This window comes from Sardina pilchardus, chromosome 3, assembly GCF_963854185.1.
Source record: "Sardina pilchardus chromosome 3, fSarPil1.1, whole genome shotgun sequence".
NCBI classification, from domain to species: Eukaryota; Metazoa; Chordata; class Actinopteri; order Clupeiformes; family Clupeidae; genus Sardina; species Sardina pilchardus.
In genome coordinates this window covers 20,581,275-20,591,091 of record NC_084996.1, presented here as the reverse complement: position 1 = coordinate 20,591,091, position 9,817 = coordinate 20,581,275, and the positions used below count along the sequence as shown (strand labels likewise).

Below are 9,817 nucleotides of genomic sequence, written 5' to 3'. Positions count from 1 at the left end.
TCCGAAAAATGATTCGATCCGTGACTCTTGATCCGAGGAACGATCCGAACCGTGACTTTTTCGATCCGTTGCACCCCTATACAAAATCCATGTTTACATGTCGGCAACATTATCGTTAATACCCTATAAGCCTACATGTTTACTGAGTTTTTACTATCCTTGTGCGTAAATTTTGCGTAAAATATGGAGACGTTAGACTTCTCCTGCCCATTGCATTTCAATGTCCTTGTTTCATGAACTGCATTCTTAAAAGGATAGTCTAGGCTGGACAAAAGGATACAAAATTAGACACAATTTTTATTCCGCCTATTTATTTGCTGGCGTTCATGTGTCTCTGCTACAGACAGGTAGAGGTGGCCATAGCCTAGAAGTTACTGAAACGTTTGTAAAACTTAACCATGATAACCAACTTAGAAGGCCTACGAAATGGCTTGGGCAAAGGTAGCAAAATAACTCGGTAGCCAGATAACATGATCAGCCGTGTTAACTTGCTACAATCATGATATACGTGGTATAAGTCAACTAGCCTACACGTCACAAAAATCTTACGGATAATTCGTGGCATGAACAGATAGACCGTGAGCCAGGGCCTCAAATTATGGAAACCGTTACCGAAAAGGTGGCAAAGGCTACCATACCTTTTCTGAAAGCCTGGAATCTCAGCTTTTCAATGATGTATGATGGCCATCTGACAAGAGTAGCTGTTTTGAGTTATGACACATAATGTAAACTAAGGTTAAAGAAATAATGTGTATAAATCAAGCAGAACACTGGAATATTTTATTTTGTTATGTTTGGTATCATTTTAAAGGGGAGACTCTGAGCTTTCATTTAAATCCTTTTGTGAACATTTTGGATAAGTACAGCCAACCCTGGAGCTCTTCAAACCTTTAATCACACACATTTCCCTACCATTTCCCTGCCATTTTTTGTCTTTTAATCCTGTGGCACCTGGGAGCATCAGAGAAACAAAATCCAAACACTGAAATACTGGCATGACCCTAAGGATTCAGGAAATGTATCATTTACCCATATTATCTGATTTGGAGGGGGTGATTTACAGTCTTGTATCAGAGATGGCGTTTTTTCAAAGACATAAACAGTAGTGCACTATTACCCTTAGGCTAATTTGTTGATATGTCGAGTTGAAAGTCTGAGGTAAATATATTTTAAATAATAATTATTGATACAGATAATTTTGAAAAAGTTGTTATTCAGCATTCTCAGCATTTTTAGATAGTTAAAAAGGTCCTTAATACATATCCACCACATATCATTTATATCAGGTCTCCACTTTCTTGGAATTTACATTAAAAAATGAATGCCTTGTTCTCCGGCAAGAAAATACACGTATACATTGGCTGCGATACTGTAAGTGCATTTGCAGGCCATGGTAAAGTGTCAGCCCTAAAACTTTTTCAGAAGAATGAAAACTTCTGTGAGACCTTTCAGAAGGTTGGGACAGACTGGGCAATGACACCTGAGTTGTATGCAGCCTTAAAGGAGTTCACATGTCAAATGTACAGCTCCAAGTCCAAAATCACCAACATTAATGAAATGAAGTATGCAGTATGCACTTTTTTGTGCAAAGAAAGGCATAGAATCCTGGCAGTTAACTCCATGCTCGGATTCTCTCAGGAAGCACGGCTAACTATCAAGGTGCTATCTGGATAGATGCCTCGAGAACAACCCTGAAGTTCCTTCCCCAGTTGAGCATGGGTGGTCTAGACTGGACCAAGATGGTGACTTGCAGCTCTCCATAGACTGGTTCAATGTCTCCATAGGTCCACAAGCAGTACTTGAGTTTCTGTCCTGCTCATGCAAGAGGGACTGTGTCACTCCTCATGTCAGTGTGTTGCACTGTATAACAACTTTTTCAAAATTATCTGTATCAGTAATTATTATTTCAAATATATTTACCGCAGACTTTCAACTCGACATATCAACAAATTAACCTTAAGGGTAATAGTACACTACTGTTTATGTCTTTGAAAAAACTCCATGTCTGATATAAGACGGAAAATCATCCCCTCCAAATCAGATAATATGGGTAAGTGATACATTTTCTGAATCCTTAGGGTCATGCCAGTATTTCAGTGTTTGGATTTTGTTTCTCTGATGCTCCCAGGTGCCACAGGATTAAAAGACAAAAGATGGCCGGGAAATGGCAGGAAAATGTGTGTGATTAAAGGTTTAAAGAGCTCCAGGGTTGGCTGTACTTATCCAAAAAGTTCACAAAAGGATTTATATGAAAGCTCAGAGTCTCCCCTTTAAAATGATACCAAACATAACAAAATAAAATATTTCAGTGTTCTGCTTGATTTATACGCATTATTTCTTCAACCTTAGTTTACATTATGTGTCATAACTCAAAACAGCTACTCTTGTCAGATGGCCATCATACATCATTGAAAAGCTGAGGTTCCAGGCTTTCAGAAAAGGTATGGTAGCCTTTGCCACTTTTTCGGTAACGACCAACCCCTCTGGCTCACGGACTAAGATGAGTAGTGGACTATCAATCTTGCAGCCTATTTTATTGCTGGTTCGAATCCCACGTGGAGTTATAATTACTTTACTTAGGTATTCATTTTTAGATGGCATATTCATGATCCAGTGCACGTAGCCTACTACAACCAATTTTGACATTTAAAGATGTCATGCATATTTGTATTCGTTCGTCTCCCGCTTATATCAGAAAGTTGACAAATCCACACCAAATGGTGCCACATCTATCGAAGAAATGTCATCAATCGTGGAACGTCATCAAGGAAGCCAGTTGACATAGGAAGCCAGTTACCACATAACACCGGCATAAAATCGGCATGTCTCAGACTGACCGGCCGGTCGCCGGTCATGGCCGATCACGTGAAAATCGGCCGATTCCGGTCACCAGCCGATCGATCGGTGCATCTCTAGTGAGAAGTGGTAATGTTGCTTGCAATGTCATGTAGCCTAATGAGGCATATGTTCAGAATTTAACTTGGAATCCATTTCTAAAATAATTGGTCTTCTTTGAATATTCATGTTTTGGGTTAAGGCCCACTTGATTTTTTCTCGGCCCACCTATTTTATGATTTCTGGCTACGCCCATGTCCCAGAACCTACACCATGATTTGGGTCTGGCTTGTAAGGCTAGATAGATAGCTTAATGGGTGCCAAGACGGGGACCTAGGTTGACTGCAGTCATTTCCCAATCCCACCCCATCTCTCTTTCCCACTTGCATCCTGTCCCTCTCTTCCCTGTCTTATACAATAAAGGCCAAACGCCCACTAAAAAATACACAAAAGAAAACTCTTACCCGACCTACACTCTGCCCATCTTCCATCTCTGCTGTAGCTCTTTGTTGTTGCACACCATGGCAGGTGATGGCGGAAGCGGGTACATTTTGAGTACCAAATGCCCCTGTACTCAAAAGGAAAGACGCAAGCTGGAAACAGCAAAGGAAGCAGTGTTGACATGTTGTGCAGTCAGAATACTGTTGTACATCATGCATGGGAAGAAACAGTGTTATCCGTACTGAGCATGTAACATTGTTGAAAAAGAAGATAAGCTAACAAACTGCACCGTAACTGGTTATCTGTACAACGTCTGACTACAACTAGAAAACTACCAGTGCATGACGTAAAATATACAGTGATGAACGTTGACTTTGAAAGATCGCTATTTTATAGCCTACATGGCATCCAACTAGCTACAATCCACCTCCGTCATATGCTACAGTGTTACTATGTTCTGCACGTCTGTATTTCAGCTTGGATGCAATGTGACAGTTCATTTAAACTTTGCAACGAGTTTGGCGAATTAATATTCAAGTGTGATACAGGCAACACATTGGAACTACTTCGAAGGTAGCAGGTTATACGAAGTTAATTGCCACCCCATAAGCCAATCAGAGAAGAGAAGTCCATTGTTGAGGGAGATAATTGATGATAACTGACAGGTGGAATGGCTGAACAGTTACAGTAAATAGTTGGATAGTTTAAATGGTGGATAGAGATGATAACCTTTTCTAAACAGGTGTGTAAAAAAAAAAAGATCTCAGGGAAGAGCTGGAGTAGTTTGCACTCTGAAAAATTGCACTAGACAAAAGTCTTCGCTGAGAAAATGTTTTTACTAGAGCACAGTTATTGGAGCACAGTTGGAGCACAGTTGGAATAGTTCAATAGTTGGATAGTTGAAATGATTAAATTATTTAATAGTGAATTATTGTAATGACGACTTTTATTTTGAAACAGTCATGTTGGAATGGCTGAACAGTTCAATAGTTGAGCAATTTAAATATTTGAATTATTTAATAGTGAACTAGATGCACCGCATAGCAGTACACAATATGACCGCCACTCAGTTCTGCACATTCTCTCCACAAAAATAAATGACGTTTGTCAACTTTCCTGTAGGCCTATCTCCTTTTTGCAATTGATATGCATATACAGTGGGGAGCACATGTAGGCCTACTGTATTTGATACCATGCTAAAGTTGCCTAATAAGAGAATTATAAAATCATCATTTGACAATTGATCTTAATGCCTTAAGGGATAGTTCGGGTTTTTACACATCAAACTCTATGGCATCCCCACCACCACTGTAGTAGACTAGGCTACATCAACACTGACTTACCCTCGACAGTGTCCCGTGGGCCGAGTTTCTGTCCAATTTTGTTGCTGACGAAAGTAGTCCGGCCAGTTGTCTGGGGTCACGAAAATAATGCGTTTTTTTCCTCAAAACAATGTGTTAAAAACAGTGACATATTTGCATTACAAAAATGTTGTCCACGCGCAGTGATATAGGAATCGAGAAAAATAGTGCCAATGATAACGAGGTTTGAATTTTTCCTGGACAACGTTTTTGTGGTGCAAATATATCACTCTTTTGAACGCATATGGTTTTGAGAAGAAAAACACTTTAAGCCAGGTTTAGACTTGCTGCAGACAACACGTTCGTGTTCGCATCATGGCTGCCCCAAGATGCATTATCGACATCGAAGCTGGGGGCAGTCATGAGAGTAAACAATGGCACATGGCCACATCCACATCTGATATTAGCCTACTATAGTCGCCCCCTAGTGACCTGCAGTTGGGTGCATAATGCTGCAGCGAGTCTGTACACAGGACACAGCAGGTCGCACACGGGCGCATACGCTTACACTTGGTCTAACAGCAAGTGTAATCCCAGCCATACTTTCGTGACCCCAGCAACTTGCCGGACTACTTTCTTCAGCATCAAAAAACGGCTGGATCTCGGCTCACAGGACGCTGTCGGGGGGTGACCCCGCGTACACACTGTCTCCGTCCGTCAACGGATCTCATTTACTTTGCATGGGGCGGACTCGAAATGCATTGTGGGTCCGTCCGTCGCTTCAGCTCCGTTGCCTCCGTCAAGAAAGTTGAGAAATGTTCAACTTTTCAGGCAGCGACGGATCCGTCAGCCAATCAGATCACGTGTATGCAAATACACATACGACAGATCCAACCTCCGTGATCCGTTGACGGACGGAGACAGTGTGTACGCTGGGTAACAGGGCGTTCACACTGTCTACGTCCGTCAACGGATCTCATCGACTTTGCATGGGGCGGACTCGAAAGGAATTGTGGGTCCGTACGTTCCTTCAGCTCCGCTGCCTCCGTCAAAAAAGTTGAGAAATGTTCAACTTTTCAGGCAGCGACGGATCCGTTAGCCAATCAGATAGCGTCTATGCAAATATACATACAGCAGACAGGCATTCCGTGATCCGTCGACGGACGTAGACAGTGTGAACGCCCTGTAAGTCAGTGCTGATGCACAACGTTGCTGACAGGGAACCCATATAACTTTGTGTCTTAAAACCCGAACTATCCCTTTAATTAAATAAATGAGTAAAAATGAAACTGCTGGACACCAAATTTTTTTGTGATTGAAGAATGTATCGTAAATAAATAAACAGAGTGTCTATTTGCAACCCTGGTGCAAATAGCCTAGGCCCCATAGCTGAGCTATTTACACCCTGTGACGTAACAACAAAAGAAACGGACCATCTTGGCAGGAGATGTCCTATCTAAGTCCTAAATCTAACAATTTAGGATTATTAAAACAATATTTTAGATGGGAAAGTGGTGCTAAATTTCCACAAAGTTTGCTCAGTGAACGGGTAAAACCGTCCATTTGTAAGCGAAATCAAGAAATGCGATCTTCTAGTTTGTTTACCGTTACCTAGCAATTACAATTTATATGCAATATCTCCAGCATTTTCCCAACGGGCTGTAGTGTAGTGGGTATGTGATTGGACTTCGGCTTAGGGATTCAAGGTTTGAATCTCTGCTCAGCTGATGCCTATTTTTTTCATGGTACGAACGACTCTCTCTTTTCTTAGATAACGTTAGGCTACCTCGCGGCAAATAAGAGTTTGTGCTTTTTGAACCTGTCAAAGATAAACTAGTTTTATTTCAGTTTTGTACAGTTGAGTAGAAGTCTAAGTCAACAGTGGCAGTGTTGCCTGGAAGACAACTCAGAAAATAACTCTTTGAACTAGCTTGCCTTTGATCAAGCTACCACATGACCACTCATCAGCCTAATATTTGTATAATCACTTCCATATACTGTAAGTTACCCAGACATGGCGAAACAGCTAAAAACTGTAGAGCTGGTAAATAGCCTACAGGCCTATTGACAGTGTACATGGATGTTAGACATCGGGTGTAAATAGCATTGTTGATTAGACACACCCGGGTGTAAACAGTAATGTTGATTATTTGCACCCGGGTGTAAATAGTATTGTGGATTATTTGCACCCGGGTGTAAATAGTATCGGAGTGTCTATTTGCACCCCTGGTTTTTGCACCCCTGGTGCAAATAGCCTTGACCACATAGCTGAGCTATTTACACCCTGTGACGTAACAACAAAATAGTATTATTGACTATGGACATCTGGGTGTAAATAGTATTACTGACTATGGACACCTGGGTGTAAATAGTATTATTGACTATGGACACCTGGGTGTAAATAGCAACAATGGCTATTTGCCCTATGCATGAATAACAGTGTAACAGTGATCGCTATTTACAAATACCGGGTGCAAATAGCATCTGCCATTATAGACACCCCGGGTGTAAATAGTAATGTTCATAATAGCATCTGCCATAAGTAAATGTTCTTCCCTAAATGCTAGGGGGCATAAGTATTTGACCACTATGTTAAATTCCCATTGGAGCAGGAGGATTTTTTTTTTAATATGTTTTCATTTTTAAAGGCCAGCTACTCACCCCTTGCCAATGTCGTCATAATTCGCGCCAAAGCAAAATAGCCTAGCTGGACGGCAAGAAGACAAGTCGAATCAATGGGTTCTGATGGGACTTATAGCATACTGTAGCTCAGAGATTATAGTGAAATTTAACCTTAATAATGCCCTTCCACCACATATTGTTTATAATGAAACAACACCCGATTTCTTGATACAGATATATTTCGTTTTGTTTTCTTGAGGGTTTTGGGAGTATTTCAACCACGATTGCACTGTCATCTCGTCAGTCTACTAAGCTTGGTTGTTATAGCTCTGAACTGGACGGCGCGTTTAACGAGTTCAGTGCTAGGATAAACGTTAGCTAGGATAGCTAATAATAGTGTTCAGTGGCAGCTAACGTCGTTATTTCATGTACTGATATGTTATGTTTTGACTATGTTACATCTGTTAAGTGTGGCCAGATCGGTTTGAAATATTTTAGCCCAGAAACACTTAAAGAGACCCTATGCAACTCTCTGCAGGAGACGATCACTCCTTGTTTACATCTGGAAGTCTGAGACGAAGAACCACGCTTGCAATTTATATATTTAAATATAGCCTATACATGTATAAATATACACGCTAAAGCTGTCGGGGAAGCTCTGCAGAGAAAATGCAAGCATAAAACGAGGGAAAACAAACAGCGAAACCGAAACCAGAGATGAAATCGCCAATCCTGCATAGTTCCTCTTTAATATGGGTGTTAATACAGTGATGTTAACAGTACGATCTAGCTGCCCTATGTTTGTGCTGTTATCACCAGCTTTAATAACTAGGCTATGTAAATTTGCGATTATAACCCATTTCACCTTACAACACCACTGGCATGTTTATGACTACCAGACGGTGAACAAAGTAAAACATTGAACTACAAAAGATGTTCACTTCCTCATAATGTAGAATAGAATAGAATAGAATAGAATATATACTTTTTTGATCCCGTGAGGGAAATTCCGTTCTCTGCATTTAACCCAATTTAACCGAATTAGTGAACACACAGCACACAGTGAACACACAGTGAACACACAGTGAGGTGAATCACACAACCCAGAGCAGTGAGCTGCCTGCCCAACCAGCGGCGCTCGGGGAGCAGTGAGGGGTTAGGTGCCTTGCTCAAGGGCACTTCAGCCATGGTGGACTGGTCGGGGATCGAACCGGCAACCCTCCAGTTACAAGCCCGGTGCGCTAACCAGTACACCACGGCTGCCCCTTTTTTATTTTTTTTATGTAATTTGCCGTAGGCCTACATCTCCTATGTTTTTGCTGTCCGGCACTGTCACGTCACAAGTGACGTTTCAGCAAGGGGTGAATTTCATGGATCCAGGATATTATGCATCCTGATGAAGTTCCATTGACCTTTGGAATTAAAATAGCCCCACAGCATCACATACCCTTCACCATAGCTAGAGATTGGCATGGTGCTTGTCCAGTTGGCCTATTAGCCTGTTTGATTTGCATTGAGCTCAATGAGCATCAATGGTTACTGGTTACTAAGGTGTTGCTAGGGTACATATGGTGGCTGCTATGCAGTGCTGAATAATTCTGAAGTCATTCCTACCTTGTGCTGCTGACAGTTCACCTGTTTATGAAAAAGAGCATATAATGTTAGCATCACTAGTATGACACAAAGCAGTGCAATCTAATATTACAACTGGTGTGTGTATGTGGGAATGTGCCTGAACCAGCATCAGGAGGCCTTGCCTTACCCATCATCAGCATCACTGCAGATAGCACACACACACAGACGGTGAAGCCCATGATGACTGCTACACCTGGTCTCTCTCACAAGCAGGACAGGGTCCGCTCTTCTCAGCTGCTGATATCTAAGCAACCCAACAAAAACAAAACAATTGCACGTAGAAGCACTTATATCCGCATAATAAATTACACATTAAATAGTCGATGGGTTACCCATGAAAGGCTATAATTGTTTTTATGTCATTGTCATATTTTTTATTATTAATTCTTGAATATTTTAGGCAGTTGCCCATATGAAATGCTATGAAATAATTAGTTTCTCTCACTCAAATAAAATAATGACATAATCGCACATATACTGACAGAGTATAAAGCGGTTCAGATAACTAAAGAATTTATTATAATAATGAGCATTGATACTGTCTGCATGTCTGCCTGTCTGTGTCTACTGCTTGTCAAAACCATGTTTTCAGTACTCAAAGCCTACTTGCAAAGGTATTGTTCTCTCTATAGTGTTAGCATTGATTCAAAAATCCATCTAAAGTGAAAGATATCTCCGACAATGTCACCTCCGTAAACATTACAGAATGATTAAAAATCATTAACTATATCAAGACAATATACATGGTACATCCTACCAGTATTCTGGTTGAGGTTGTGCAGAATAATGTGATTGCAAGGCTCTTGTTCTTCACTCCTGAGTTGCCCCTGGATCTATAACCTCTGCTCCTGTCCATCTCATTTATATGGTGCTGATAACAGGCTGCTATTGTGCTATTGCGCAATCACCAAACCAGTTTTGCTGATTTTCGAGAAAATAATTCTTATGTATTTTAGGCTTCCCGGAATCTTGTCTGAAATATT

The 9,817-nt window shown here is 41.0% G+C and overlaps 1 long non-coding RNA gene across 1 annotated transcript; it reads right to left on the bottom strand.

Moving 5' to 3' along the window:
* Positions 1–3,319: 3,319 nt before the first annotated feature.
* On the bottom strand, positions 3,320–9,078 carry LOC134077011 (uncharacterized). Its single transcript, XR_009938646.1, has 3 exons — positions 8,962–9,078; positions 8,814–8,834; positions 3,320–3,428 (listed from the first exon to the last, which is right to left on the bottom strand). It is a non-coding gene; the product is annotated as an uncharacterized LOC134077011 (long non-coding RNA).
* Between the last annotated feature and the right edge of the window lie 739 nt (positions 9,079–9,817).